Consider the following 11,172-nt stretch of genomic DNA (forward strand, 5'->3'; position numbering starts at 1 on the left):
GTATTGATGTGGATAGAGAACTGGTTGGCAGACAGGAAGCAAAGAGTAGGAGTGAACGGGTCCTTTTCACAATGGCAGGCAGTGACTAGTGGGGTACCGCAAGGCTCAGTTCTGGGACCCCAGCTATTTACGATATATATTAATGATATGGACGAGGGAATTGAATGCAACATCTTGAATTTACCTTTCATAAATCCATGCTGACTTTGTCCAATGATTTAACCACTTTCCAAATGTGCTGCTATCCCATCTTTAATAACTGATTCTAGCGGTTTCCTCACTACCGATGTTAGACTAATAGGTCTGTAATTCCCCGTTTTCACTCTCCCTCCCTTTTTAAAAAGTGGGGTCACATTGGCTACCCTCCAATCCTCAGGAACTACTCCAGAATCTAAAGAATTTTGAAAAATTATCACTAATGCATCCACTATTTCTGGGGCTACTTCCTTAAGTACTCTGCGATGCAGCCTATCTGGCCCTGGGGATTTATCGGCCTTTAATCCATTCAATTTACCTAACACCACTTCCCGGCTAACCTGGATTTAAATTTGTTCCCCCATCTCATTTGACCCCCGGTCCGCTGCTATTTCCGGCAGATTATTTATGTCTTCCTTAGTGAAGACAGAACCAAAGTAGTTATTCAATTGGTCTGCCATGTCCTTATTCCCCATGATCAATTCACCCAATCTATATGTAGATTGAAGTCACCCATTATAACTGTTTACGTTCGTTGCGCGCATTACTAATTTCCTGTTTGATGCCATCCCCAACTCCACTACTACTGTTAGGTGGCCTGTACACAACTCCCACTAGCGTTTTCTGCCCCTTAGTGTTTCGCAGCTCTACCCCTATCGATTCCACACCCTCCAAGCTAATGTCCTTCCTTTCTATTGCGTTAACCTCCTCTCTAACCAGCAACGCTACCCCACCTCATTTTCCTTTCTGTCTAGCCCTCCTGAATATTGAATATCCCTGGATATATAGCTCCCAGCCTTGGTCACCCTGGAGCCATGTCTCCTTGATCCCAACTATATCAGTCATAATAGCTATCTGCATATTCAACTCATCCACCTTGTTTTTACAACACTCTTACCCCTTATACAATTATGTTGAAAAGTGGCCCTTTTTGATTTTTGCCCTGGATTTGTCTGCCTGCCACTTTTACTTTTCACCTTGCTACCTATTGCTTCTACCCTCATTTTACAGCCCTCTGTCTCTCCGCTCACACATTTAAGAAACCCTTCCCCTTTAACTCCATCCTCGACTATCCCATTTGACACCCCACCCCCCTTATTCAGTTTAAAACCACCCGTGTAGCTGTGGCAAACCTGCCTGCCAGAACGTTGGTCCCCCACCTGTTAAGATGCAACCCGTCCCTTTTGTACAGTTCCCCCTTACTCCAAAACAGATCCCAGTGATTTAAGAATCTAAATCCCTGCCCCGTGCACCAGTTCCTCAGCCACACATTCAGGTCCCGTATCTCCCTGTTCCTGCTCTCGCCAGCACGAGGAATTGGAAGGAAACCGGAGATAACAACCCTGGAGGTCCTGCTTTTCAGCATTTTCCCGAGCTCTCTGAAGTCACGCTGCAGAATATTCATCCCCTTCTTTCCGACATCGTTTGTGCCGACATGCACTACCGCTTCTGGCTGATCACCTTCGCCCTTGAGGATTTTGTGCCTACATCCGTCTTCTATTGATCCGAAGATAATCAGTTCTGTATTGAGGTTCAATTTTATTATAAATAAATTTGTGAAAATTCCAAAAATGTACTCTTGTAGTGTTTTGAAATAAGCATTTATCTCATGGGGGAAACATTGGGGAAAATTGACAGTTCGGTTTTCTAGTAATATAATCTATGTACAATTTTAAATTGAATTAAGTTATACCTTACATTAATCGAGCATTTATAATTTAGATAATTTAAAATAATTTCATTGCAAAAACCTCTGGAACGGTTTATCCGAGCGGGACAGACAGCACAGTCATAACAACCGGATGGGGCAGAGAGTAAGAAATGAAGAAAGAAAGATGGAGAAAAATGTAAGATAGAAGTGGGAACGCGATAAAAGAAAGCAAAGCCTGCAAACGGTGTGAGGTAAGAGATGAAAAACAACGAAATTAGCACAAAGGAGCACACACGCTAAGAATGTTTCTGTCAGAGCAGAGTGGCGCAGCGGAAGCGTGCTGGGCCCATAACCCAGAGGTCGATGGATCGAAACCATCCTCTGCTATTCTATCAATGGATTCTTTTGAGAAAATACCGTCCGTTCAAACGCGTGCACAACACATATTTCGTTTCATTCGGGGAAATTCCTATTTCAACAAAAGGCTTGGCCTTATTGCATTATTTTAAGAGTTTTATTGGAGAATCCGTGGGTGACACCACGGTCCCCGTTGTGCTCGGCCGTTGACCAATCTATATTACTAAAAGTCTGATCTTGATCGCCTTTGGCTCGCTGTGGTATGATTTCCGAGAGATTTATGGCCGTCATTTTTGGCCACTTCGCTCAGAGCCCCCCTCCGCCTTCCTGGGCCAGAGGATTTTTCTTATCGATGAAAAATCAGAGATATATTAATGTTTTTAAATAATTTGCCATTCTCTCTGCTGCCCCTGCTGGAAGGAGGGGGAGGGACTTTAAAACCAGGAAGTGGAGTGCCTCACTCAGTCTCTGCAAGATGGAGGAAGCCAGGGGGTCTCTCTGAGCTCTGAATAACACTGAACACATGTCTACTCAACGGTGAGTGCCCTTAATGTGGTTAGAAAATGAAAATATGGTTGGTTTGAAATAAAAAGGCACTGCCTGCAAATGGTTGTTTTGGGGGTTTAGGTTGAAGTAAAACGGCACTACCTGCAAATGGTTGTTTGGGGGGTTTGGATTGAAGTGAAAATGCACTGCCTGCAAATGGTTGCTTGGGGTTTTTGGGTAGAAGTGAAAAGGCATTACCTGCAAATGGTTGCTTGGGGGGTTTCGATTGAAGTGAAAAGGCACTACCTGCAAATGGTTGCTTGGGGGGTTTGGGTTGAAGTGAAAAGGCATTGCCTGCAAATGGTTGTTTGGGGGGGGGGGGGGTTTGGGTTGAAGTGAAAATGCACTGCCTGCAAATGGTTGTTTGGTGTGTTTGGGTTGAAGTGAAAAGCACTGCTTGCAAATGGTTGTTTGAGGGATTTGGGTTGAAGTGAAAAGGCACTGCCTGCAAATGGTTGTTTGTCTAAACTTGACAACTTCCTGTTTGCACTATATTGATTTTAGATAAAACGCTACCACTTACGGCTGGGATTTTTGGCCATCTTAGTCACCCTCTGCTTATCAGGTGCAGATGGTTCTTCCCATCAATGAAAAACAAAAGTGTTATTAGTGTATAAAGAATGTTGAGAATCTCTCTCCTGTCAATCACGCCATGAAGGCCACTCCTTTTCCGGTGGAAGGGAGAGGGATTATAAAACCCGGAAGCGTGGGTGTGGCTCAGGGAAGCATGGGGAGGCAGAGGTCACGACTGTCAGAGCCGAGAATCAACTGAACACACTGAATGTCTATTGAACTGTGAGTATGGTGTTTTGTGTGGTTTAATGGTGGTTTTTATGGTGGTTTCACCCTGCTTGAAGTAGTATGAAACTGCATTTGAATGTGGTGGCCTTGCACCCTGGTTGAAATGGTATGAAACTACATTTGAACGTGGTGTCGTTGCACCCTGCATGAAATAGTATGAACCTGTCCTTGAATTTGGTGGCCTTGCACCCTGCTTAAAGTGGTTGGAAACTGCACTTTAATCCGGTGGCCTTGCACCCTGCTTGAAGTGGTAGGAAAACGAACCTGAATATGGTGGCCTTGCACCCTGCTTGAAATGGTAGGAAACTGAATCTGAATTTGGTGGCCTTGCACCCTGCTTGAAGTGGTATTAAACTGCACTTGAATTTTGTGGCGTAGCACCCTGCTCGAAGAGATATTAAACTGCACTTGAATTTGGTGGCCTTGCACCCTGCTTGAAATGGTATGAAAATTGATTTGAAGTTGGTGGCCTTGCACTCTGTTTGAAATGGAATTTCAAGGAATAGCCGTGAGTCATCTGCCAGCCGACCAGCCGTGAGTGAGCTGCCAGCACATCAGGCTTGAAGAACTGAGCTGCCACCCCAAGAATCCATTTGGCCCACAATGTCCATACTAGCCCTCTGGAAACCAGTAGTCCCTGCAGCCAACAACACCACCGCTCCAGAAAGCCCCCCCCCCCCCCCCCCCCCCCCACTGGCCACCAATATTGGAATTGGTGGAGGTGGAATATTGCGTCGGGAGACCAGCTCTCCCGTGTGAACATGGAACCCAACGGGTCTCACTTAGTCTAGTTAAGTCATAATATTCTCTGCTGCATGAAGCTGCGTTCTGGTCATAAGTGATGGGCGTAGAATTAGGCCATTCGGCTCATCAAGTCTACCTCGCCATTCAATCACGGCTGGTCTATCTCTCCCTCCAAACCCCATTCTCCTGCTTTCTCCTCATAACATCTCCCCATCGTGTTGAACAGGAAATGGTGGAGCGAATGGTTCAGCTCCTGTGTTCTTCATTGGAACTTTGATACAGAGATAAACACGTTCATGTTCAGTAGCAAAGAGAGTGGGGGAGCGGGCAATGGGTAGAACAAGGGGAGTATCTCTGTTAATCACTGTAGGGTGGTAGTCTACGGGACAGGTGGTGGGAAATGGGATGCGCGTACATAGGCAATATCTGGTCGACATGAAAATAGTGGGCCGAAGGGTTTTTGTTCTGGAGGAAGTCTATGACGGCACTGGGTGTAAGAAGGAACTACAGATGCTGGTTTAAACCGAAGATAGACACAAAAAGCTGCAGTAACTCATTGGAGCAGGCAGTATCCCTGGAGAGAAGGAATGGGTGACGCTTCGGGTCGAGAACATTCTTCAGACTTCCCCATTCAGTCACCCATTCCACCTCTCCAGAGCTGCTGCCTGTGCCGCTGAGTTACTCCAGCTTTTTGTGTCTATCTTCGGCACTGGGTGTAAACCAGACATAAGGCAGGCCACACAATACAATACAATACAATATAATTCAATTTATTGTCATTTGGCATTCTCTCTGCTGCCCCTGCTGGAAGGAGGGGGAGGGACTTTAAAACCAGGAAGTGGTGTGCCTCACTCAGTCTCTGCAAGATGGAGGAAGCCAGGAGGTCACGTCTCTCTGAGCTCTGAATAACACTGAACACATGTCTACTCAACGGTGAGTGCCCTTAATGTGGTTTGAAAATGAAAATATGGTTGGTTTGAAGTGAAAAGGCACTGCCTCCAAAATGCTTGATTGGGGGGTTTGGGTTGAAGCGAAAAGACATTGCCTGCAAATGGTTGTTTGTGGGGGGGGGGGGGTGGAGTTGAAGTGAACAGGCACAGCCTTCAAATGGTTGCTTGGGGGGTTTGGGTTGAAGTGAAAAGGCACTGCCTGCAAATGGTTGTTTGGGGGGTTTTGGGTTGAAGCGAAAAGACACTGCATGCAAATGGTTGTTTGCGGTGTTTGGGTTGAAGCGAAAAGACACTGCATGCAAATGGTTGTTTGGGGGGATGGGGTTGAAGTGAAAAGGCACTGTCTGCAAATTGTTGTTTGGGGGTTTGGGTTGAAGTGAAAAGGCACTTCCTGCAAATGGTTGTTTGGGGGGATGGGGTTGAAATGAAAAGGCACTGCCTGAAATGGTCGTTTGGGGGGGGTTGGGTTGAAGTGAAAAGGCTCTGCCTGCAAATGGTTGCTTGTTTAAAATTGACAACTTCCTGTTTGCACTATATTGATTTTAGATAAAACGCTACCACTTACGGCTGTGATTTTTGGCCATCTTACTCAGTCCCCATCCGCTCATCAGGTGCAGATGATTCTTCCCATCAATGAAAAACAAAAGTGTTATTAGTGTTTTAAAAATGTTGAGAATCTCTCTCCTGTCAATCACGCCGTGGTGTCCACACCTTTTCCGGTGGGAGGGAGAGGGATTATAAAACCCGGAAGTGTGGGTGTGGCTCAGTCTCTGCATGATGGGGAGGGAGAGGTCACGCTCTGTCTGAGCTGTGCATCAACTGAACACACTGAATGTCTACTGAACTGTGACTGGTGTTTGTGTGGTTTTATGGTGGTTTTATGGGGGTTTCACCCTGCTTGAAATTGTATGAAACTGCATTTGCATGTGGTGTCCTTGCACCCTGCATGAAATTGTATGAAGCTGCATTTGAATGTGGTGCCGTTGCACCCTGCATTAAATGGTATGAAACTAAATTTTAATTTGGTGGCCGTGCACCCTCCTTGAAATGGTATGAAACTGCACTTGAATTTGGTGGCCTTGCACCCTGCTTGAAGTGGTATGAAACTGCACTTGAATTTGGTGGCTTTGCACCCTGCTTGAAGTGGTTGGAAACTGCACTTGAATTCGGTGGCCTTGCACCCTGCTTGAAGTGGTAGGAAACTGAACCTGAATATGGTGGCCTTGCACCCTGCTTGAAGTGGTAGGAAACTGAACCTGAATATGGTGGCCTTGCACTTTGCTTGAAGTGATATGAAACTGCACTTGAATTTTGTGGCCTTGCACCCTGCTCGAGAGGTATTAAACTGCACTTGAATTTGGTGGCCTTGCACCCTGCTTAAAATGGCAGGGAAATTGATTTGAATTTGGTGGCCTTGCACTCTGCTTGAAATAGAATTTCAAGGAATAGGCGTGAGTCAGCTGCCAGCCCACCAGCCGTAAGTGAGCTGCCAGCACATCAGGCTTGAGGGACTGAGCTGCCACCCCAAGAATCCATTTGACCCACAATGTCCATACTAGCCCTCTGGAGACCAGTAGTCCCTGCAGCCAACAACACCCATACTAGCGCTCCAAAAAGCCACCCCCTCCCCCCCCCCTCCCCACTGGCCACCAATATTGGAAATGATGGAGAGGTGGAATATTGCATTGGGGGAGCAGCCCTCCCGTGTGAACATGGGACCCAACGGATCCCACATAGTCTAGTTAATTCATAATATTCTCTGCTGCATGAAGCCGCGTTCCAGTCATAAGTGATAGGAGTAGAATTAGGCCATTCGGTCCATCAAGCCTACTCCGCCATTCAATCACGGCTGATCTATCTCTCCCTCCTAACCCCATTCTCCTGCTTTCTCCTCATAACATCTCCCCATGGTATAGAACAGGAAATGGTGGAGCCAATGCTTCAGCTCCCGTGTTCTTCATTAGATACAGAGATAAACACGTTCATGTTCAGTAGCAGAGAGAGTGGGGGAGCGGGGAATGGGTAGAACAAGGAGGATATCTCTGATAATCACTGAAGGTTAGTAGTCTACGGAACAGGTGGTGGAAAATGGGATGCGCGTAGATAGGCAATATCTGGTACACATCAAAATAGTGCGACGAAGGGTATTTGTTTGGGAGGAAGTCTATGTTGGAGTGGAGGGAGAATGAGGAGAGAGAGTACACGGGGAAATAGACAGGTAGCTGACGGCACCAGGTGTAAGAAGAACTGCAGATGATGGATTAAACCGAAGATAGACAAAAATCTGCAGTAACACAGTGGGACAGGCAGTATCTCTGGAGAGAATGATTGGGTAACGTTTCGGGCTTCAGACTTCCCCATTCAGTCACCTATTCCTTCTCTCCAGAGATGCTGCCTGTGCCGCTAAGTTACTCCAGCTTTTTGTTTCCAACTTCGGCACTAGGTGTAAACCAGACGGAAGGCAGGCCACACTATTCCATCGGCGAGTGTGGAACGGAACCGTCTCCAGTGCAGTGTTACTCTGTGACTCGAGCACAGTCCCGCTGCTGCTTCTGATAGCAAATACAGAATACGACTCGCAGTTCCGGTTACATGCGTTTAGAAAATGAAAGCGCCTCTTTATTAAATAATTAAACACGAGCATGTACTTCAATAAGTAACCGGATCGCGGAAGAAGCCGAGAGCACACAAGTCAAACAGTGAGAAGTGAAGGTCTGAAAGTTGCCGGATTTTGGTCAAAGCTAAGGCTATTAACATGAAATTCTGCAACCTTATGTAACTAACCCACAAAGAACACTTTTCTCCACTTTCCTCTTCGACGCATCCATTTCTTCTTCTCCTTTTCCCCCTCCCCTTCCACGTACATACATTATGCTGCTTCACAACGCAAATCATATGGTGGTTCCTCGTTAGTATAGTGGTTAGTATCCCCGCCTGTCACGACCGGGGTTCAATTCCCCGACGGGGAGAGACTTTTCATCGTTCTAAATATAACTGGAATTCCAATTCGTATTTTCCACATCTTGATTGAAAAAATGATGACTATCTTGGTTGGTTTCTTGATCCTGCAAAATATTCCAAAGAGGTGCTGGAGGGAGGACTTTGCTGAATTTATCGGTTTGTTCAACATGCCGAATTACCATAATACATACATTACCATAATATCAGTGTCTAACATAATGCCAAATTAATGTAATCTACTCTGAAGAAGGATGTCAAGCCGAAAGGTCACCCATTCCTTCTCCTCGGAGATGCTGCCTGTCCCGTTGAGTTACTCCAGCTTTTTGTATCTATCATCTTTAATCTAATCTACTTGCCTACCTATGATCTCTATTCCCCCCATTCCCATTTTATGCAGTGCATTTATGAAATATTTTCTTAAATGTCACTATCGTAACTGCTTCCACCACCACTCCTTATTGGTGCATTCCAGGCACCCACCTCTCTCCATCCCACACATCTCCGTTAAACGTTACCGATCTCACGTTAAAGCTATGGCCTCAAGTAATTTCCACTTTGGGATAAAGATTCTCAGTCTATTCTATCTATATCTATCTCAAAACGTTATATACCTTTGCCTTCGATTTGTGATGAACCAGAGAAAACAATTCTAGTCTGTCATGCCTCACTTTGTAGCTACTGCCCCCTATCTCAGGCACGGCATAGAGGTTTTAGTTCTGTTAAACCTCTTCTGCAGCCTCTCCGAAGCCTCCACAACTTCCTTAGGGGGAACATAATTGAATGCAAGACTCCAAATGCAATTTGACGAGAGCTGCATCGTGACGTCCTGGCTTGGAGAACCGTGAGGCCCCTCTGACCCTGATACACAGGGAAGTAACCAAGGAGGTCAAGGGTCTAGAGAGAGGGTTCCCAACCTGGGGTAAATTTACCCCCGGAGGTAAATTTGTTGATTCTGGAACTAAAAAATAATAATGTTCAAAAGAGTATTTTAAAATGTCCCCTTTGTCGGTTGCTTTATGATGGTAGAAGTGTAAACTCAATTACTGAACAAATCAGGGTGAGGGTAAATGTATTTACAAAAAGTTGCCAAGGGTAAACGAGACGAAAAACGTTGGGAACATCTGCTCTAATAATGAAACATCTTAAATACATCTAAAGTAATTCCTAAGAACACAGCAAGTATGATAGTTGATGTCTCTAATTTCAGGTAACCCTTGCATTCCCTCTCTCTCCCCGTCCCTCCCCCACCCCAGACGTTTTGATAATTTCACTATTCTTATCCATTCATTTTCACCTCTTTCTTAACCAACAATGGACCATTGTGGGCTCTTTGGTCATCAGAGTATTCTCTGCTTTGTCCCGAACCGTTTCATACCTCTAGTTACCCACATCCCTGAATCTCAGTCTGAAGTACGGTCTCGATCCGAAACGTCGCCTGTTCATTTTCTTCAGAGATGCTGCTTGGCCCGCTGAATTACTCCAGCATTTTGTATCTCTCTTCGGTGTAAGCCAGCATCTGCAGTTCCATCCTACACACAATAATCGCTGTCATCTCTCTCAGCAACCCGGCTTTCAAATAACTGTCTGTCACGTCCACCACGGACCCCTTCTACATCTGGTGATTCCTTCCCAGCGCGCTATCGCCAGCACCCATAAGTATGATTTCCCAGCTGCCCTGTAGTGCCTGCATAAATTCGACTATCTTTAACCTCTTTTGATTTCAATGTAAAGATCCGCATGCATTTGATATAATTGATTTGATTGATACTGTACCTGCAAATGGCTTTGTAATCGTCAGTAGAGTTCCTTATCTCATGCTTTACCGACTGAGCTCGGAGTATTTGAGTGTCAAATGACACAAGAATCATCATCTCAATTTATCAAGGATCTACCTCTGGTAAGATGTTTTTCTGCGGGTGCAGAAGCCTTTTTCTTCTTGCGTATGGCGTTCACAGCCTAAAGTTGTAAGACAACTTGTTCTGTTTGATATTCTGTTTGTGCACGCCAGGCTGATTGCATTTGTTGAAACAGGGTGGACCACGTGAAGGTTGCAATTTCCTACCCTGTGCAGAAGATTATCACAAGCGAAATGTTAATCAAACTGTCGTTCGGCCCAAGCGCAAAATCTCACTCTTTCTCCGTTTAAATTTTATCGTCTATTCCTCTCCTATTTATGTAGCTGAGCTATATCCCGCCGTATACTCTTCTTTACCTGCAAGAAACAGCCCCGTTCTGAATGGTGAGCTACATGTCCAATTTATTTTCCGACCGCATGTCTGTGGTATTTGAGTGGAAACCGGGGTACCTGCTGGAAATTCAATGAATTCGTTGAACCTTGATTGGGCGGCACTGACGGCTGCGTCACGAGAAAAAGCGTTGGAATAAATCATAGATCTATCAACGATGATTGAAATTTTAAATTCAGAAATACCATTGCCGAAACCCGGGATTGAACCAGGGACCTTTAGATCTTCAGTCTAACGCTCTCCCAACGGAGCTATTTCGGCGACTTCATCACTCCCGAACTCTCAGTTCACTCCGGGCGTTCGACTAACCAACCCTGCGCCAATTTTATGTAGGGGGGTTGCACGTAAGGTCACCGGGTCATAGGGCTTGCCGCACGTAGCCGCTCAATCCATCTGGAGGACATCGCAACTTCCCGTACATGTTGTTAAAACACGAAACACATACTTTCCTACCTGTTAAATACCGTCAAAATGGTAAATGTTTGCGCTGTAAAAAATTGTGGAAGACGGGGTAAGCGTGAGAGACATGTACCCAACTTCAGAATTGCAAAAGTGAAGCGAAATGAAGGTAAAGAGAAGCGAGAGCAACAGCTAAAGTGCTTGACGAACATTGGCCGTGCAGATATCAAAATTGAAAATATTGTGAATTATCGCGTTTGCTCACTGCATTTCATGAGCAGGAAGGCATTATTTGTGTTTTTTTCTTGGTTCCTTTGGTATC

General features: G+C 45.4%; 2 non-coding genes across 2 annotated transcripts; one reads left to right on the forward strand and one right to left on the reverse strand.

The window, feature by feature from the left end:
* The first annotated feature begins 2,161 nt into the window (after positions 1-2,161).
* trnam-cau lies at positions 2,162-2,233 on the forward strand. Its single transcript has one exon. It is a non-coding gene; the product is annotated as a tRNA-Met (tRNA).
* An 8,406-nt stretch (positions 2,234-10,639) lies between these two features.
* On the reverse strand, positions 10,640-10,712 carry trnaf-gaa. The gene has a single exon. It is a non-coding gene; the product is annotated as a tRNA-Phe (tRNA).
* Between the last annotated feature and the right edge of the window lie 460 nt (positions 10,713-11,172).

This window comes from Amblyraja radiata, chromosome 37 (genome assembly GCF_010909765.2).
Source record: "Amblyraja radiata isolate CabotCenter1 chromosome 37, sAmbRad1.1.pri, whole genome shotgun sequence".
NCBI classification, from domain to species: Eukaryota; Metazoa; Chordata; class Chondrichthyes; order Rajiformes; family Rajidae; genus Amblyraja; species Amblyraja radiata.